This window comes from Aricia agestis, chromosome 14 (assembly GCF_905147365.1).
Source record: "Aricia agestis chromosome 14, ilAriAges1.1, whole genome shotgun sequence".
Classification (NCBI taxonomy): domain Eukaryota; kingdom Metazoa; phylum Arthropoda; class Insecta; order Lepidoptera; family Lycaenidae; genus Aricia; species Aricia agestis.
The window spans coordinates 12,409,738-12,431,438 of NC_056419.1; the positions used below are offsets into that span (position 1 = coordinate 12,409,738).

The 21,701-nt window shown below is 33.7% G+C and overlaps 1 protein-coding gene across 1 annotated transcript in view; it reads left to right on the forward strand.

Annotated features, from left to right (window-relative positions):
* The first annotated feature begins 2,579 nt into the window (after positions 1-2,579).
* LOC121733760 (diuretic hormone class 2) overlaps positions 2,580-21,701 on the forward strand; it is a 71,290-nt gene continuing 52,168 nt past the window's right edge. Inside the window, exon 1 of the mRNA XM_042124109.1 lies at positions 2,580-2,631. The gene's annotated coding sequence lies outside the window, so the exon portion shown is untranslated. The remainder of the gene's footprint in view (positions 2,632-21,701) is intronic.

Sequence of the window (21,701 nt, forward strand, 5' to 3'; positions counted from 1 at the left end):
ATTAATGAATGCCCCCTAATAAGGGCGTGCAAAGCGAGCACTTTTGTGGTACACTTTACGGAAAAACTATCACGCCTATTGATTTGTACTTTAACATAACAATTTTTATTTATATAGTAGATATTGTGTTATCATCGGTCAGTCAAGAGTCAATACCACGTAGAAAAACGACGCGAGCCCTCACTAAGCTCGGCTTTCAGCTAGTTATTTTGATACTCCAAAAGAACTGAAAACGCTATTCCCACTTAAAGACGATCCTTTACCAACAATAGCGTAGAGTTGTGGTGAAGTTTATAATAAAGTTAGAGTTTATTGGCAATATACAGGGATTTGGTGTAAGACTCTACAGTTTAATTTAGTTCCAGCTAAAAGTTAACTGCAGTTTTACTTGAGTTTATTTATTTAGTTAAACAATATTTCATAATACGATTAGAGTTGAATGCAGTTTTGTCAGTTCTCGTAATGTAATGTATTATGATACTGATTCTTATACTATAAACAAGAGAGTTTTATATATTTACTATTCCCGGCAAACGTTTCTTTGCCATATAAAGTATTTCACACATATTATTTTATTGAAGTGAAAAGTTAGATAAGGCCCATTCGTGCCGAAGCATGGCTCTACCACATAATAAGAAGTAACAGACAGATACACTTTGACATTTTTAATATTAGTAAGTAGGGATCTGTATCTCGGCAACGGCTATATAAGACGTAATGACGCTTTGGACATGCTATTTTAGCCGATTTTAATTTTTAAATAGCTCCTTTAATACTAAGGGTGGGTTGCACCAACTTACTTTAACTATTACTAAATGTCAAATGAGCTGTCAAATCTCTAGATTTGACAGCAGCCAGTAAAAGTCAATAATGGACGCCATATCAATTGACGATAACCTTAACATTTACTATATAAACGTCTCTGGCATAGTAAAAGGAGGGGAAGTAAGTTATCTTCATATAAAGATACATGCGATATCATAATCACATACATACAAAATCTCGGCCAGTTTTATAAGGCTGGTACCGCCGAGATTTTGTTGTGTGCCGTACGTGGCGACGCATTGATACTATGGCGCACACATACAAGCCGCGCGCGGTGCCTTTATATGAAGATAACTTACTTCCCCTCCTTTTACTATGCCTCTGGTGCCTATCCTTACCTACCAATAGCATTACCTTTGTAAACTATATTATATTACAAGAACAAGTTATAGATAGCGTGAAACTTTCACATGTAGGCATTACAAAGGAGACTCTATTCAAACAAAGTTTGCCATAACTTCACTCGGGTAAAACCAAAACTGTTTTGAACCATATTCATTTCGAAGTTTATTTTAGGCAAATTTTTGACATAATAATAACATTATAATTATACTTACTGCCGCTCTCAGAGTGGAACATTAATTAGTTAAATGTAATTATTTCAAAAATTTGACATAAGCCTCATACATTATCTGTCAAACTCTTCATTAAATTGAAGGTTAATCATAATTAACTGAGTACGGCGGTTATATAATAAGCACCTAACTAGTTAAGTACAAAAATGCACCATGCAATGCGTATTTTCCATGCAATAAGCAAGGTTTTTGCATTGGAAACTATTGTCATATCGTTTCTTGTAAGATTATTATAATGTTTTGAATAAATGAATAAAAAAAATGTAAACAAAATATTAGAGGTCGATCAACTTAATATATTCCATCGTGACTTTCAAATTTAATGTATTATGGTAAGCATCAAAATTTGTTTTTATTTACATCAAAATATACTAAAACGAAGTACGGCGTCATACTCCATGTAACTATATATATTACCATAAATATATACCAACAACCATGAAACCTGCGTGGTTTTAAGGGGGCGACTAACCCTAAAGTGACAATTTTATAATTCATTTTTATACTTGAAAATAAGCCCCTTAATAATAATTGTTTCATTTTCTAAAATTAGATACTACATTCCGAGAATTGGATTTGAACAAAAACACGATATCTTAAAATTTTCTCGATAGAAAAAAATCACAAAGATGCGTCTAATTTTCACGAATGTTTAATTTGTTCGCATAACCGTGCATTGAACTAAGTTAATATTTTAACACATTGCATAATATTCTATCATTGAGAGATCGACCTAGTGGATTTTTAAAATGTTGTATATTTATCGAGTTATTGAGAAAAAGCTAATTTGGCGATGAATCCGCGTCATCCTTTTTCACCTGGCATATGAAAGACGGGCGGGAGTGTGAAGAAGGACGATGTTTGATTTTTTGGGTTAGTCGCCTCTAATGAATTTTTGGCCTTTTTTAAAACTTTTCAATCAAATACTCAAGCAAAACCGCGGGCATAAACTAATTCCTATGTTTTTACGTTCATTATTTTTAATTAGGCGTATGTTAACGTTATATCATTTTTAAGACGTCATAACATAAAATTCAAAGCCTAATATTAATTTCGGTTGAAATTGAAGTGCAAACTGTGTTAGTAGCACCATGATTAGGTGGGCGGCGGAGGGCGGCGCCCGCCCAGCGCTATATAAGGGCGGCTTTAGGCGGGCAGCGGCACAACACTTGTTGCCATTGCCGGTAGCCAGTTGCCAGTGCTCCCTCGCCGACAAACAACTTTACGTCAGGTGAGTGAAAGTTTGTTTATCGAAAATTCGGGAAAAAATAAACAGAGTTAGAAAAAACTATGTACTTAATTATAGTTTGAATTTTTTTTTATTGAAACTTTTTAACACATGCTAGGTATGCCTGCAAACATTTTTTAAAATTCTACGTTATATTAAAAAAAAATAATCAAAGTTAAAATAAATTAATTTTAAACTAAACGCTTTAATATTATTTTTACTTGCGATAACAGTAACTAATACAACAGTGTATCATCGAGAAAACATTTCTTATTCTGTATTAACTTATGTAGATGGCCTCAGAGTAAAGGCCAAATAATAAGATCTCGTAAGATATTTAATAGAAAAATTCGTGAATAAACCTACAGTGGCGCCAGGGAGACGCCAATAAAATTGTATGTAAAAAGACCATAGCGTCTTATAATGGCTGCTTACTTAACGATTACTAGGTCCATAATATATAATAAGGAAGTGTTAAATCCTGGATAGGAAAAACAGGAAAATATATTATAACTAATTCGACGTAATACGTAAGAAAAGAACGTACCTACCTATTATACAAGTTTAAATAGTTTTGTAAAAACCCCATTAACAAAAGAGTAGGAGATTGTAAAAAGGATACCTCTTTACCTTCATCAAATTATTCTTTATTACTAAGTTTTTGTGTGTTAAAAAATATAGGCACTTTATTTTAATTTTAAAATTATAAAAGTTATAACTAGTAATTTAGATAGCGAGTGAGAGTTAAGAAAAATGTATGATCCAAACTAAAGAAAACTACATTCTGAAAATTGAAGCAAAAGGCTCTTAACTCCGCAAACTAAAAAATAGACAAAAAAAGAAAAAGTTTTAAGTTGATGCGGTGTAGGAATAAGTTCTTAAAGTGTTTTTATAACTCTTTGGAGAACTTTATTATACTCTTAGGTAACTCAGTACTGTGATAACTATTGAAGTTTCAATTTTCCCGTAAACGTAAGAGGTTAAACTTCAGCAGTAAAATCGTGTCAAGATCCCTTTGATATGCTTTTTCATTAACTTTCTAATTACTTTATTTTTCACGGCTTCGTACTAAAATTTTTCCAGTAAAAACATTTCGGCTTTAAGAAAATTTTCTACTGTGAATCTTCAAGACAAACCGCACTTTTATTGTCTTTCTTTGTATGATGAAAGCTGTTGCTCAATTTCACCAACGACTGTTAAAGTTAGCGCTAGAATTAGTATCACGTTACCTCTTTCGTTTTTCTTATGAATGAAAGAGAAGACATGACATTTTAAAAAGCTGTTAACACTAACAGACGTTGGTAAAATGGGAACTGAGTATTTTTTTAATTGTAATTGTTTTTACTATTAAAAAAAATACCTTCTAACGAAATAAAAAAATCACAAATATAATATAAAACGAGAAACAACTTCAACACCGTATTGTGTAATTAAATTTTATTAATTAAGAAATTCGTTTCTATTGTTTTCAATTAAGTTCTGAAGTGGGTACTCGGAAAAGAAGGACATATTTAAATATTTCAAATAAAACACAAGTGTAATTTCGAAGAGGTGTAAATATCAAAGGACAACAAACATTTGGAACAACGCGACGTAACGTTACCTAACAACTACGGATACAAAATATCGTAAAATTAATTTCCTTGATACAAATAACCCTCCTGGCAGTCGGGTAAAAAGAATATAGCCAAAAAACTCATCGACTACGAAACTATAAATTGTTCTTGACTTATCCAATGAAAAAAGTCAATTTTTTTCGTTATTTTATGCATACACTATTAATCTACATCTATACTAATTACTAATAATATTATAAAAAGGAAGAGTTTGTTTGTTTGTTTGAACGCGCTAATCTCAGGAACTACTGGTCCGATTTGAAAAATTCTTTCAGTGTTAGATAGCCCATTTATTGAGGAAGGCTATAGGGTATATTTTATCATGCCAGTATTAATAGGAGCTAAGAAATAGAGAAAAGAGTAGAAAAAACGAGGGAAATTATTTGAAAGGGCTTATTTGAACGCGCTAATCTCAAGAACTACTGATCCGATTTGAAAAATTCTTTCAGTAATAGATAGCTTATTTATCAAGAAAGGCTACAGATTTTATTTTATCACGCTAAAACTAATAGAAACTAAGAAATAGAGGAAAATGTGGAAAAAAACGGGTAGAAATTATTTGAAACGGCTTATTTGAACGCGCAAATCTCAGGAACTACTGGTCCGATTTATAGGCTATATTTAATTACGCTAAGAGGAGTGAAGAAATAGAGGAAAATGTGGAAAAACGGGGAAAATTATATGAAATTGCTTATTATCTTAAGAACTACTGGAGCAATTTTTATGTTATTTGGCAAACATGAAGAATAGACAACGTGAAGGGACATAGAATATTTTTTGCGGAAAAATGTGCGGTGGCGTGAAATTCCTAAATTACGCGGGTGAAGTCGCGCGGAACATCTAAATATTATAAGGAAGGTCAATTCTGTATATTGAATATTTTTATACAATAATACTTGGGACGTGGTCTACTATGCTAACGTGGACGAAGTCGCGGGCAACAGCTAGTAATACATAAGTTGTCTTTGATTTTCACAAGCAACGGATTTCAACCTACTTTTAAGACGTAATTAACATTAATAACGTCTTTCAAGGGACTTTTAAGGGACATCCCTAAAACAATTTTCATCATTTCATTTCTACTTTTATTTGAAGAACAAGAATACTTCTGCAATCACAGGAATTGCGTTCTCAATTCGTTCGCTAAAGCCATACAATTTAATTAACAACGAACACTTCATACTACGAGAAATTTAGCGAAAACCGTACAAAATTAAATTCAGTTAAAATAACTGCAGTGATAATCCTGTATTTAAGCTTAACCGGGGTTTTAACGGTGGCTTTAAAGATAAACTTAATTTTGGGTCGCGAAAAATAGGTAAAAATGTGTTTCACGACATTCCAAATAACAAATAATTTATAATTATTAATAATCCATACTAATTATACTAATTAATATTAATTATTAATTTATTAATAATATTATAAATGCGAAAATGTGTCTGTCTGTATTTTACCTCTTCACGCTCATGAAATTTGGCGTGGAGATATTTTGATTCCTGAGAAAGGAAATTGGATAGTTTTTTCCCGGAAAAATGTACTAAATATACGATTTTTGGTGCAATGGAGTTGCGTGCGTCATCTAGTTCCAAATTAAAAATTAAATAAGCTCATCTTTCGTGCTCTTATTTTACTAGTAATAATGTTTCATACTAGATCAAAATCAAAATATTTTTTATTCAGAGTAATTTTTTACAAAAATATTTCCGAACGTCGATACTAAGGTGCCTACTGTTCGGGAACTAGCCCGGCGAGAAGAACCGGCGTAAGAAACTCGCACGGGGCCATCTTTTACTAAAAAGTAAAATTACAATTTGAACATATATAGTGCACCAAGGCATTAAATGAATACCTATGTCAATGGGCGCTGCTGGTAAAGGAGAATTGTCAAAAATGACGTTTATGTGTGAATAATAGATACAAGCCTCAACTCCGTAACGCCATTTATTTATGGCGCGAAAACCGTACATTTATCCAAGATAAAAAATATTTATCTCCCTTCCCAGCACTCAAAGTCAGTCACTCAAAGTCCTTACCAAATTTCAGAAAAATCGGTTTAGTGGTTTGGGCGTGAAGAGGTAGCAGACAGACACATTCGCTTTTTTAAAATTAGTATGGAAGTGGACAACTCGATTTTATTAAGATTTATCACGCGGGAATCGTACATTTTTCCGGAATCAAAAGTATCCTTTGTCCTTTCCCGGGACTCAAAGTATCTCCATACGAATTTTCAGAAAAATCGGTTTAGTGGTTTGGGCGTGAAGAGGTAACAGACAGACAGACAGACTTTCGCATTTATAATATCAGTATGGATATTGGAACGGATTGAGTAAGCCGTATTTTTTGTCATCACCACGTTATGGTGAATTCCTTTACAACATACATTTAGGGCTATATCGCGGAATAGCCCATAAAGTGGGACATCATAATTGGACATGTTGTGGACCATGATGTCATGATCATGTCACTAAATATTTCATAGTGTGAATAATAAAGAAAACTGCTCCATCTCAAGTTTAGTGCAAAATCAGTAGTAATGAGCTGATAAGTATTTACATTAATCTATTGAACGTATGTTTTATTCAATGTATAAAAATAGAAAAGAAAAATTTTAACAAAATCGGCTCAGCTGATTCGATGGAGGAGCAACAAACACTATGAGGAGAATTTTATAAATAACGTTACTTTTTATTAAAAAAACTAGCGACCCACCCCGGCGTCGCACGGGTATAAAATATATAGCCACTGAAAAAATGATTAAAATCGATAGCCTATGATCCTTCACGTGGTCTACTTCTTATCTGTGCCAAATAACATAAAAGTTGCTCCAGTAGTTCGCGAGAAAAGCCTTTTCAAATGATGTAAAATTGTTTTAACATCACAACAATTTTCAATATGAAAATTAAGCATAATTATGTTTTCTTAGGCTTTTGTTGTGATAAGATCCAAAATAAATATTATAATTGTATACACAGAGTTGTTATATTGTGATAAATTATTTATTTAGACGTCAGTATGTTGTTTTTGACTAAAGAAGGATTTAAATAGGCAATACGCCAAATTTTTAAGCAGTAATTATTTTTCAAAATGGCAAATCTTGGAAGACACAAACACAATTTTTAAGTTTTCCATATCTAAAAGAAAATTGAGGATTCATTCAATAATTAGATAATCTAATTGTCTGGTACAGTCTAAGAAATTAATATTTTGCTATAAGCGGCTACTCAGTTTTTCCTTACCGTTCGAAAAAAGTGACATTTTTGAAGTGAATTACCGGAACAATCCATTTCCCCGACGGTACGATAGCCAATACCCTGGCCACTTTCACCCAGAAATTGGCAGGTCGCATTGTGCTCTATATGGAAATTTTAAAATACACAATGAATACTTCATGTGCAAAATTTTGCATGCAATTCAGTGAGATATTGTCAAAATATAAATAAGTTTCATTAGTAACTAGTTATTGCCCGAAAGTTTGAAACGCTGAAATTTGTTTATGCGTTATAAACCGCACATTTTTAATATGACAAAGTAAATCTTCACGAAATCACTTTAACAGTTTTAGCGTGGAGTGATTAATGATTATATAGACAGCCCGACAGACATATTCGCATTCAAAAATAGTATGGACAGACCATTTTTCTAAAGCACCCAAATAACAAACGTGCACAAAAAACTTTAACAAAACCAGGCAGCATATGGACGAATGAAAGTAAAGTCTATAATATTAATAATGCTACTAGCGACCCGCCCCGGCGTCGCACGGGTATAAAATATATAGCCACTGAAAAAATGATTAAAATCGATAGCCTATGATCCTTCACGTGGTCTACTTCTTATCTCCAGTAGTTCGCGAGATATGCCCTAAATAATTTCCACATTCTCCTATTAGTCTTAACGTAATAAAATATAGCCTATAGCCTTCCTCGATAAATGGGCTATCTAACACTGAAAGAATCATCAAAATCCGTTGCGTAGTTTTAAAGATTAAAGGCAACAAAGGGACATGAGGGAAAAAAGCGACTTTGTTTTATGATATGTATAGAGATGCTATTTTAATTGTAAAGACATGACTTTATTGTGATATTATAATCTGTAATCATAATAATTTAAAAGCAGTGACATTTCGTTAAGCTATTTTTGGTTATAAAGACGCCACAGGCTTAAAATCGGAGTCTAGGTTTCAAGATATTAGGTGCTTTAGGGCTTTCAGTGTTAAGAATTTTCAGAACTGGGAATTGTAGCACAGAATATTAAATATTTTATGCATATTATATTTATCAAGTTTACCGTATATTTATTAAGTAAACCGGCGTGAAACAGCGTTTCGCCGAGTGAGTGAGTTTAATGGAGGCCCAATCCCCTACCCTATTCCCATCCCTACCCTTCCCTATTCCCTTCCTTACCCTCCCCTATTCCCTCTTAAAGGGCCGGCAACGCACCTGCAGCTCTTCTGATGTTGCGAGTGTCCATGGGCGACGAAAGTTACTTTCCATCAGATGACCCGTTTGCTCGTTTGCCCCCTATCCTTCGGCCCGATTCGACCAAACTTGAAGTTACACGAGTATAACTATCATGAGAATAATTTTACTCCTTTAATTTACTCTAGGGTATTATCGTTTGCATTTTACCAAGTTACTCAAAGAGTATGAAATAAAATGTCAATTATAGTTCACAATGACACCGACCGTGACAGTTGAACCCTGTTGTGCAACTATTCTCAGTTTAATATTTACTCCACCAAAATAGCCCGTGTAAATATTTACCTCATTCTTGGATTAGAAGTTGGAAAAACGCAAAACCAGCTTACTCTTAGATTAGGAGACAGTTATACTCGAGTAAAATTTTACTCCAGTTTGGTCGAATCCGCCCTTAACAAAGCCCGAAAAGTAAATTTTCAGTTTGTAAAATTAGCTTTGGTTTTTCCAAAATACTTTAGTATTTGGGAAAGACCAAAGACCAATAATTGTAATTTTATACTATTTAAAGACCAACGACTAAAGACCAAAGTAAGACCAAGTAAAGACCAAAGACCAATAATTGTAATTTTATACTATTTATTGCAAACAAACTATTATTACCACATATTACGTTTAGACACTAATTTTCAGGACATTGTAAAACATTGGTTCGCAAAATACAAAATACAATAGGGTTTTCAATAAACTCGTTCCACGTGAATCCTATTTGGGAAACTTGCGGAAAATCAAAGTTGCATCGAATGTGGTTTGCGCTCGTTGTAGTAGAATACATTGTGAATACATTTTGTACATTTGCACATAAATACGTGTTGTTCTTATTTCACGAAAAGGAATATTATGATATGTTATTGTATGCTTGGAAATATTCTAACCATTTCTGAAAATGAAAAGCTTGCACTACTGCAACGTAAGTTCTAGACGTCGCCTGTAATTCCTTGTCGATATTCAGTTATCATGAATTCATGAGGGAAACTTACATTCTCTTCAAACTATCTCTCTAACTCTAACTAATTTCTTTCTAAGCACTTAATGTATCTTCGTATCGAATTTTATCAGAATCGGTTTAGTGCTTAAGCGTGAAGACTTAACAGACAGATACACTGAAAGTGTACACACAACAGATACATTAATCGTGTGTGTCGGATTCGCGCACAATGGGTTTCATACCGTTATAGAGGAAAAATAGACGAAAAATTGTGTTTTTGTATAGTAGCCCCCCTAATTTTTTATTTTATTTTAATATTATTATTAAATATTGAAGTAAACATATAATTAAGGCCTTTGTGAAAATATCAAGTGCCTACCTGTTGCCATTATTGATATCAAGCAAAAAAGGCCAAAAAAATCACGTTTGTTGTATGGGAGCCCCCTTTAAATATTAATTTTATTTTGTTTTTAGTATTTGTTGTTATAGCGGCAACAGATATATACAATCTGTGAAAATTTCAGAACTCTAGCTATAGCGGTTCTTGAGATACAGCCTGGAGACAGACAGACGGACAGACATCGAAGTCTCATGAATAGGGTCCCGTTTTCACCCTTTGGGTACGGAACCCTAAAAACTATATTAGACACACGGGGGTAAGAATGACTCTCCTTTATAGAGATCGCTTTTCTTGTAGAGTTTCTCTAAGTTAATTCAGGTATTCGAGAATAAGAAAACTCTTACTCATTGTTTACTATCTGGGGGATCGGCAGTGCCCCAGCCAAGCTTTTTAGCAAAGGCACGGCTGTACTATACTTTTCTCGAAGCGGTTCGCGGCTATTTCACACCCCCTTTATCTTCGATGTTAACAAAGCTAGGGATTTAGAATTTTGGTCACTAGGAGAAAGTATTAAAACTAGCTTAACCTCCAAGTTACATGAAATTTCAATTAATAGTTTAATAGTTACAGATGGTCAAAGTTACTACATATTGTCACTCACTGTCTGACAGATCATCAAAATTCTAAGGTGCTTCTAGCAGACTTAGAACCTTGAAATTGGGTACCCGGATAGATCTTTATTCACAATGAAAGGATAAATTATAAAAACGGACAAGTGCGAGTCGGACTCGCGTACATAGGGTTCCGTACCGTAAATTTGTATGGGAGCCCCCCCTTAAATAATAAGTTTATTAAATTTTTATTTTTAATTATTAAAGTTAAAACACAGTTGAGTATTTTCTGAAAATTTTAAAAACCTTACTGTTACCATTATGGATATAGAGCAAAAAATGGGAAAAAAACGTGTTTGTTGTATGAGGCCCCCTATTAATAATTTATTTTATTTTAATTGGATTATTAGCTTTTGTAACGACACCAGAAATACACAATTTGTGAAAATTGCAACTATCTAGCTATTGCGGTTCTTGAGATCCAGCCTGGTGACATACGGATTGCCGACGGACAGACAGCGAAGACTTATTAATAATAGGGTCCCGTGTCCCGGTCTCGAAAAGAAAAAAAATTTCAAAAAAGAAATGAAATCCCACTAAAACATAAAATGTAAAAGGAGCCAAGCAAAATATTGCATAGCTTTAATACTTCTGTCGTAAAAAGTTTTCAGATCACATTCAAGCCAAGCTTTCAACTTATTTTATAATTTAAATCAACATTCAGTAAATGTATCAATAGATTTCTTTATTTTATAATTATTATAGTGGCTTGGCAATGAGCACAAGAGAAACAAATATAAAACTGCATATTTGGAGGATTTCATACTTACACAGACGGCAAGCGTAAATTTTTTATTATGTAACGACGCATGTGGCCGATGGTACCCAATAAATGCAATTAGTCGCTGATTATTTCTCTAGTGATCATTGCCAAGCCTCTATAATAATTATAAAATAAAGAAATCTATTGATACATTTACTGAATGTTGATTTAAATTACAAAATAAGTTGAAGGCTTGGCTTGGATGTGATCTGAAAACTTTTTACGACAGAAGTATTAAAGCTATGCAATATTTTGCTTGGCTCCTTTTACATTTTATGTTTTGGTGGGATCTATTTATACCAAACTTAAATTAAATTCTGATTGTTAACAAATGAAACTTTGCAAACAATGTTCTAGCTTTCGCTATGCGTACAAAATATCTGAAGTAGACTACAAAAGTCAATTATTTATTGAGAAACTAGCCTGCCCGGCAAACGTTGTTTAGCCATAAAATGGTTTTCCCTGTTTTCCTGCTTTTCTCTTGAAGTTTTTTCTGAATTTTTTGTCTATAGACCTATCGGAGCCCTTTCCAACGAATACAAAACCGTGGAAATCGGTTCGTGCGTTCTGGAGTTATAGCGTTAGAAAGGAAAACCCGACTTATTTTTATATATTAGATAATGAATACACACATGAGAAATTAACAACGATATTTCATGTTTGATAGAAAATGAATAAATATTTTTGAGCTTATATTATAGTATTTCTACTTTGTTACAAAATACAAGTTTATTGGTGAAGTGAATGCATATCCATCAACTTTATTGTAGAATTGCTATGGAATACTGTTACATATGTGATATTACACTTATACTCTCTTACATATTATAGGTCAATATACTACGTAATACGTACTATTCAGAGTCCAGTGTCTTCGTCTGTCATATTAATTATGATATTTCAGATGTGCTAGAAAAAATCAAGCAGACCTTTTAGAATTCGTTTTAATTCTAAAAGGTTTTATACATGTACAGAATTAGTTATTATACTTCTATTAGTAAGGGTGTCATTCTTAAGTTCTATTTACCTAAATCTAATGTATAAAAATAAGTCGGGCTTTCCTTTCTGGCGCTATAACTCCAGAACGCACGAACCCATTTCCACGGTTTTGCATTCGTTGGAAAGGTCTCGGGCTCCGTGAGGTTTATAGAAAAAAAATCAGAAAATACTTCAAGAGAAAAGCAGGGAAACAGGGAAAATCATTCTATGGCAAAACAACAATTGCCGGGACAGCTAGTTGTTAAATATAATACTGGTTGGAAACCCCCTAAATACTTCTGTAAAATATGTACTTATAATGCTTGAACTTTGTTATAACTTTCTGGTTAACGTACACTTTAGTATAACTTTATTTAACACAATCCCCACTATTAAGGTACTACTTTAACTCCTATTTATAATATTTCAGCGTTTACGCTTTACTATGAGATATTATAGACCTAAGAGCAAGTTTATTGTAACTATACAGGTGTAACATAAACAACTGTAAGCTTTCGTATTTAAAGATATCGCTTTCTAAAGCTTGTTCCACACTAAATTATAAGTGGAATGAGACGAAAGTCATATTTGTTGCTTATTTTTCTGCTTTTATGATAAAGGCTGATATTTTTTTGGTCTTTACCATTTTTAAAGTTAGACTTTGAACAAGGTTTTAGAAAAAAAATCAAAACAATCGATTTTTTATTTGTGTTGTGATGCTCTTTAGACTGCTAATAAAAATGTTTGAATGTTGGTAAAGAAAATGATAGCTTTATGTCGAAGGTCGTCGGAAAATTAATTAATAGTAAACAGGAGGGTCGAATAGCGAGACCACGGCTCCACTTTATCAGGGTGAAAATTTCCGCCCCCATAAATCAAAAATAAACTCCATGATCTATAATTAGAATTTTGAAATTGAATCATAGTGAGCCTATGTAGAAAAATATATTTAAGGTCTTGATAAAATATATCAAAAATAATTTCATTTTTAAAATATTTACTAGATGAAACCGTACCATGCATAGGTACTCAATAAACTATACTATAATCCCGGGGCTCAGAGTACCTCCATACTTTCACCATTGAAAAGAGGCGTTTAAGAGGTAATAGACAGACAGACAGACACACTTTCTTATTTATAATAATATTACTAGATGACGCCCGCAACTCCGTTGCGCTAAAATTCATTTATCGCGCAGGAACCGTACATTTTTCCGGGGTGAAAAGTATCCTATGTCCTTTACCGGAACTCAAAGTATCTCCATGCCAAATTTCAGCAAATTCGGTTCAGCGGTTTGGGCGTGAAGAGGTAACAGACAGACAGACAGACGGACAGACGGACAGACAGGCACAATTTCGCATTTATAATATTAGTATGGAAGTACGGATTAATAACGAAAACTAACGAAATCTTTGCTTACAACTTTTAATATGCATTGGTGTGAGCCACAGATTTTAGAAGTAAGAGATATGTTATAGAGCTTGTCACATGTCGCCAAATCCTGCCCATATGGGCACAAATTGTCAGTCGTATGTCAATCACTCCACGGCAAACACGTTTTCACTACGCCGTAAATTGCGAACAAAATGCTGACTTATGCTATAATTACCTACAAAAATTGCAGCGATACGGTGAATTTCAAAAATAGCGGGATCACCTATCACAGCCAACTATAATTTATACGACTTTTTAATTTAAAAATCAATTATTCTTCACAAAAAATATTCTTCACGAAAAATGTTCCGTGAACTATCAAACTAAGGCACTAGTGATGTGGTGTGATGCAGATTTTAGTATCGATATTATTTTTATCGACATTTTTTATGCGGTTGCGTTATTATCTACATTAATATTATAAAGATGAAGAGTTTGTTTGTTTGAACGCGCTAATCTCAGGAACTACTAGTATGATTTGAAATTTTGAATTATTTTTTCAGAGTTAGATAGCTCATAGCCAAGAAACAGAGGAAAATGTGGAATAAACGGGGAAAATTATTTGAAAGGACTTATTTCACGCACCAGCCAGCAATTTTTATGTTATTTGGCATAAATAAAAAGTAGACCACATGATCTCATAGGCTATTTTTGTGGGCTCATTTGTCTTTAAAAGATCTTGGTTTTACGTAGACTGCTTTAAGCTCAATTTACACCGTCGCGAAATAGAACGGAATGGAAACGTCATTTTCGCCTCATGCGAGGGAATTGGCACCGGACACCGGAGAATTTTCGAGAATTCCGCGAAAGACGCGCGTTAATTTTTTTTGGCTCATATTGAATTTGTGTGTTATACTGTTGATAATATAAAGTTCGTTGTGCTGTGTAAAAGTTGCTTCTATTACATTTCGCGCCGGTATAAATTGTCCTTTAGTCACTCGTGTAAGAACATAATTTTTAGTACATTTGCTATCGATATCTCAGGTCTATTATATCGAGCGTCGCCAACGATATTATTTTCGCACAATACACACTTAGAACGCGATACGAGCTACATCGGAACTGGTTTTGTCATGCTCGTCTCTTTGTTAAATGGTCTGTGTGTGATAGTAAAAATATCGATAAAATTTTATTCCCAAACAATAGACTTATCCGTACGAAAAAAAAACATTTATGATAACTAAGTAAGGGCGGATCTATCTGTAAAAATACTCCTGTAGACTCCTATGTGTAAGTTTTTTTTAATTGATGATCTTAATGATTTTTAATGATTAACTTATTTGCTGCTTTAGTTTTTATTTTTTTATTATGGAAGATAGAAGGAACATAACATTGTTTTCTTAGCCTTTAGGACCTGATTACACCTACCGAGTAGAGTAGCGAGACAGTAACGAGACATTGCTCTCGGCTAATCAGCCATGCTAGCATACGCCAACGAGATATCTCACTCTACACATTTTCTCGATGTTACCTGGTTTATCTCTTCATCTCTATTGACCCTAACATGACATACATTTTTTCTCGTACGTCTGTCGTCGAAATTAGAGATAATTTTGTTATTTTTTTATATGTGCTATTTTTTTCTATATACTAACGAACTATATACGAACGAGAAATTTCTCTCTCGAGTCTCGACGTATGCATGTTAGCGAAAAAGAGTTATATATCGATATCAACAATATCACTACGCTCGAGAGTGAGATATCCACGAGATATCTCGTTGGCGTATGCCAGGGGGACAGATCGTCTGTTTTAATTGGGATAAATCAAAGGATAAGTAGACACTAGATATGCTTAATGCATTCTAAAAAGAAAACTTTTTAACCTTTTAAAACAAGGCAGATATGAGGATTTTATTTTCAACCTAGAAAGGTTGAAAATAAATCCTAAATTTTTAACAAAAGAGATCTCATACATTTTTAAAATTACGTAATAATTTTTGCACGTACATGGATATTTAAAAAAATATTGGCTCTCCAATTTGAGCCGAGACTTTTTCAGAGTGAAAAAGAAAAATATTTATATACGATAAAATTTCAAGCGTATTTCGTTGACCGAATTTCCATATGGCTAGTTTTTTAAAACGCCAATCTAGGTGCGAACAGCACGAAAACATATTTTTTAAATAAATATTTAAACGCATTAAAGTATATTAGAATGAATAGAATATTCATTCGAAATACGGGGACTTATAAATTATTCATTCGATTAATTGGATTTACGTCGAATAAGAAAGTAAATCTTGTATGGAGATAGTTAATTGAAACTAATTCTACCATAGATTTCAGAAACAATTTTACATTAAATATTCTGTGGGGTGGGTTTTTGACAGCTCCCATACATTTGACATTAGGATTTTAATTTCAATATTAAGCTCAATGCTTATTATTAGCTCTATTATATTCAGTGGCGTAACTAACTATAGGGTGGCAGGGCTGGCAAAATGCCACGGGCCCCCGAAGAATTTTTTTATACATCGTTTTATTATTAACGTAACGATTTTTACTGACAAGGCCCCATCAATTTGCCACGGGCCCCGGATATTATAGTTACGCCACTGATTATAAATTATTATATTTCCTAAACGTGAGTCGGCACGTTTCTGTAGTATTTTTGGTGGCATTGTGCACATTTTAGGACGGGAAACAATGTTAAACTTTTGTCAGGCACGTGTCCTGATCGAACATTCGTAAGACCGATGCGAGTGTAGACCAGCGTAATCCCTCTAAGTCTTATCTCTCTACCACGCGTCGTAAATAATAATAATAGACATTTATTCAACAAATTTCACAGCACACTACAATAAAACAAAGCACAACAAGAGACGGAGAAAAACAAGAACAAAAAACGCACAAACAAAACAACAAAAATACATACTAAGCCTAACCACATAATATAAGGTAACAGAAAAAAAATGTATGCCTACTTAGATGTTTCATTTTCTCTTCTTCCGGCACTTCCGTAACCCATTGTTTTTTCTCTCAGTCTCAGTATTTTGATGACATTCCCATCATCCAGTTTTTATTCACATTTGAAGACGTGACGTGGAAGAAGCAGGTACATAACAGTTAATATTTGCCGTTTTTTTGCAATACTTTAGGGCTGGGAAAAAAATTACAATAAAAAATTTACCAGATTTATTAGCCAGTTGGTGAAGTAGGTAAATTACAAATTTTGTTCAAATTATAAAGGAAAAAATGAGTAATTGTCCCTAAGTTATAAAATGTTAATCATCTGGTTCTCCACTCATGTCTTTATTTATGTATGGCTATTGGCTATGCTCGTGTATGTCCAGCTTAACGAACTCCCATGGGGTTAATATAAACAGATGTATGGGGCAGACACGTGGACTGTGCAAACTGCTCGTGTCAGCTCGCACTAGCAATTACATTATATAAGTACACCCTTTACCAATAAAAAGGTCCACGTATACAGGTTGTAAAGAAAATACTTTAAAGTGTATAATAATATATTATGTCGCATTCATCATTTATCAGATTAAACCAATCTGCTATTAGATTAAATAACTGGCGCGTTCATTGAGATGAGCCGTTCAACGTCTTGACTGCACGTCATATTATAGTGAAGTCGTTGAATGGGATATAGCTACGTTTTATTATTCGTAGGATATAGCCGACTTTATTAGGTTTGGTTAGGATGACCAACTTTAAAATGTATAAGAGTTCAGTGTAAAAGCAGCAGCGCTGAAAGAGTTACTTTTGACTTCTGTTTCTATTACCCCACTAAATTTCCTGATGGAAAGCAACTTCCGTCGCCCATGGACACTCGCAGCATCAGAAGAGCTGCAAGTGCGTTGCCGACCTTTTAAGAGGAAATAGGGTAATAGGGGAGGGTAGGGAAGGGAATAGAAGGGAATAGTTGAGGGTAGGGAAGGGAATAGGGTAGGGGTTAGGGGATTGGGCCTCCGGTAAACTCACTCACTCGGCGAAACACAGCGCAAGCGCTGTTTCACGCCGGTTTTCTGTGAGAACGTGGTATTTATCCGGTCGAGCCGGCCCATTCGTGCCGAAGCATGGCTCTCCCACGTATAAATGTCCCACTTTGTCTACTAATTTATCAATAAAATTATAAACTTCCACTGAAAATTAAAAATAATTGGCTACCCACAATGCATTATTTAAAAGCTGCCAAAGCTCTAATAAAATGTCTGAAAATAAATTGGCTTGATTTCCACAATTTGCATGTGAAAGAAAATGTACACGATACTTGAAAATTGACGCTTCTCTGAATAATAATCAACTCATTTGAGATTCTTGAAAAAATTCGTCCCATTTATTCATAATAATACCAGTCTGTGGTAAAATATGCTTATGCAAAAAAGGGTTAAAAATAATAACCCAAAAGTGCACGGAAGTAAAATATAAAAAGTGAAAATTTTGTATACTTACTTAGTCAAATAGTCACAATAATATTTAGTTTCAAAAACTTATTTCTTTGCAAAAATGTTACACTAATATAGCTGCTTTTGAGTTCCAAGAAAACAGTTTCAATCTCAGATTTAATTTAAACCTGATAATATAGATTACAGAGCTCTGGGACTGGGATTCGAAAGGTAACGATTCGAAACGAAGCAGCCAGCGTTTAAATTATTTACTGCAGACATTTAGCATTCCGTCTGAGGACTTAGCTAATTTTAATTTAATTTCTAAACCTGTAAACTGCAAAATGTTGCTAATTTTAGGCTAATATAAGTATAATTATAGCACATGATTAGCAACATCTTTTAAAAGTTGAAGGCGGCTCCGCCTGCGTAAAACAGTCTCTAGTGAAATGTATACAGAGTGCAATTTATCAATTAACCTTTCAGCCAAATTTTAATATATTGATCCTAGTTAAAAATAAAAATACATGTTTTATTTCTTTTCTCTCACTCAGTACTAAAATGTTGAGAAATAGCTTTCTAAAGTTATCCTAAAAAACACCACAAGTAATGGACATTACGCGTCGCCGGCGCGTGGCCCCCGCGTCTTCTCGTTGCCATCCCCCGCGTCACCCCCGCTCTACCCACCGGCGCGAAGTGACCGTTCTGCAAGGATTTCAAGTGGGATAAAATATGTTTGTGTAAAAAAAATAAACACCCTATTTTTTTGTTAAATGGACTCTCCTACCGATAATTACCTAAGCCTTAAAAGTTTGGCCTGTAGGTTTAATTGCACCCTGTATTATTATCCTTTTCAGTCTATTCTCAGTCTATATTTGTGCTAAATTTTATCAAAATTGCCCCTGTAGTTTTGAGCCTATTCGATGCTAACAAAAACTTTACCTATTTGTAATATTGTTGGTTTAATATAATATTATTATAATGTATAACTATTTATGCTGAAAAACAGGGGTATACTTCACAGACTTCAATAATTCGATAAATTTTGTATTTTATTGCTACTCGCTTCCCACACGAATAATCAGGTTATACTTTTGCATATTGTCGCGAGTCTTATAAATTTAAATAAGGCATTAATTCCGAGCATACCTCGCGAAGTTTTACAAAGGACTCAAAACAATGAAGCGTGAAATATAACTTTAATAAATTATATAGTCCTTTTTGTCTTCCGGCTTAAAGTGTGGAAGTTTGTTGAGTTTTGTATTCATTTTAGTTGAAGTTTATTGAAGTTGGTGTTGAATTTTGATGGGATGTTTACATAGTAGTTATATTAAATCACCTGTGAAGCAAATAGTTCGGGCTGTAGTTGTAAGACCCATGTTATGTACTGGAATGTTAGCAAACTAACCTGAAAATATCATTTATCTTTCAAAGTACATAATATTATAAAAGAGGTCCAAGATATTTGTGATTATTTTAAAATTTAAATATATTTCGGAATGCTAAGCATTATCATAAAAAGGGTTTTTTCTACAGAATACGAAGCCACAGATTGAGAAATGACATATTGTCATTTTGTCCCTAAAGTCTGTCAGTATTTCTTTCGCATTTCTACTGTAATCATGCTATGGTAGATTGGCACGTGTTTGTCACCACTCAGCCAGGTGAAGAGATGAAACTTTGCATAATTTACCGAAATTACAGTAAAGCCACGAAACACCGGGCTGTTTAACAGAGGCTTAACTCGAATTAGGCTCTTATGCCAATTATAATAAAACTTTTACTGCCGTTCCGTTGGGGAAGGATTGTGTGTATTTCGCTTTACCTTGAATATTCCTCTGTTATTAAAATGAAAGTGAAAAAGGATACAATATTTTTTACGACGCGATATTATTTTCTTGAAATCATTTAAATAACTAAACGCCCGCCAAAATTCATACATCGCGCGCGAACTGTACATTTTTTCGGATTAAAAATATCCCGTGTCCCTTCCCGGGACTCAAAGGTAAGAGACAGACAAACACACTTTCGCATTTATAATATTAGTGTGGATTAAAACCACTAACTAATAGTCTAATAATCTAATAATGTGTCTGTCTGAAAAAACGTACAATTTTTAATAAAAAATTTCTTTACGCTCAATTCCCAAACCGCTGGCTTAGTATGGAGAATGGAGATACTTAGAATCCCGGGAAAGGACATAGGTTACTTTTGATCCGGGGAAAATGTGCAGTTTCCGTGCGATAAACGAATTTTGTCGCAACGGAGTTGCGGGCGTCATCTAGTTATTTCTAATTACGAAATAGACACATTAATCATATTTCGATTAACTTCAAACGTAATAATTTAAGCGAAAATGGAAATTATTAAGACGAATCGAATTAGTTTACGAAATCGTTTCGAATCGTGCCAGGCATTTTAATGTTAAAGGAAATTTTGAAATTTTCTTTTTAAACCACAACGCAATTTTGTATACATTATTTTATGATTTAATATTGAGGTGATCGTTTGAAATAAATTACTTAAATACATTATTAGAATACAAAATATTAAATATTTACAATTATAAGCATAATTACAGCTTAAGGCGAGGATAAACCCCAATTTGTTATTCCGTGACTCCCGGTTTACCTAGTACCAATATAATAACGAAGTGTTAAAAAATATGAGATATAAAGCACAATATTCAAAATACCTTAAACCATAAACATTTTAATAAAACGTAATACTTTGGTTGTAATTAATTTACAAACTCATCTCCGATAAAAATCTATTTCATCGAAATATAAGTATTAACTAGGATAATTATACATTTTATTTGAATAAATTGTTAGTAAATCTATATTTAAATCTCCATAACTGAACAATTTTGTTTCTTAATGTTTATTTCCAAAGATATTTAAAAAAAACATGAAAAATAGAGAAGATCCGCCCGAGTAACTACAGTTTTATGCTAAGCTAAAATGAATCTTATTGCGATGCGTATACGCTTGGTCTTTGGTTGTGTGCAAGGTTATCGTTTTGGATTGAGATTAATCCCCGCCTTAAGTGACAAACGCATCATACTCTGCACATAAAGTCGACCTAGCGGAATAGAGCAACTCGAGCTGTCAAACGAAACCGAAAATGGTTTATGTCTGTGTGTAAAAATACGTGTACGTATACACTTACACAAGCATGATTGAACATGAATTCTATGAGATTAAATTGTCAACGTGCCGATAAGGGCCGACTGGGCGTCAAAAAAAGAGTTCTGCTGTCATGTACACGTCTCTTTTTACCACGCAGTGTTACTGATACTGACATCTCGCTTGCTCAGGCCTTTGTTTCTCTATTCCGCTAGGTATATTAACTAATAACTATGACTCTGCAAGGCTGCTTTGTCAAGTGGCCAAAATCAAAACTAACGCCGCCATCTTGTAGTGTCACCTGAAAGACAGCAGCTGACTGTTTCACATACAGTCAGCTGCTATAATTACAATATAATAATAATAATAATGGTCGTACTTAGGGTTGCCAGAT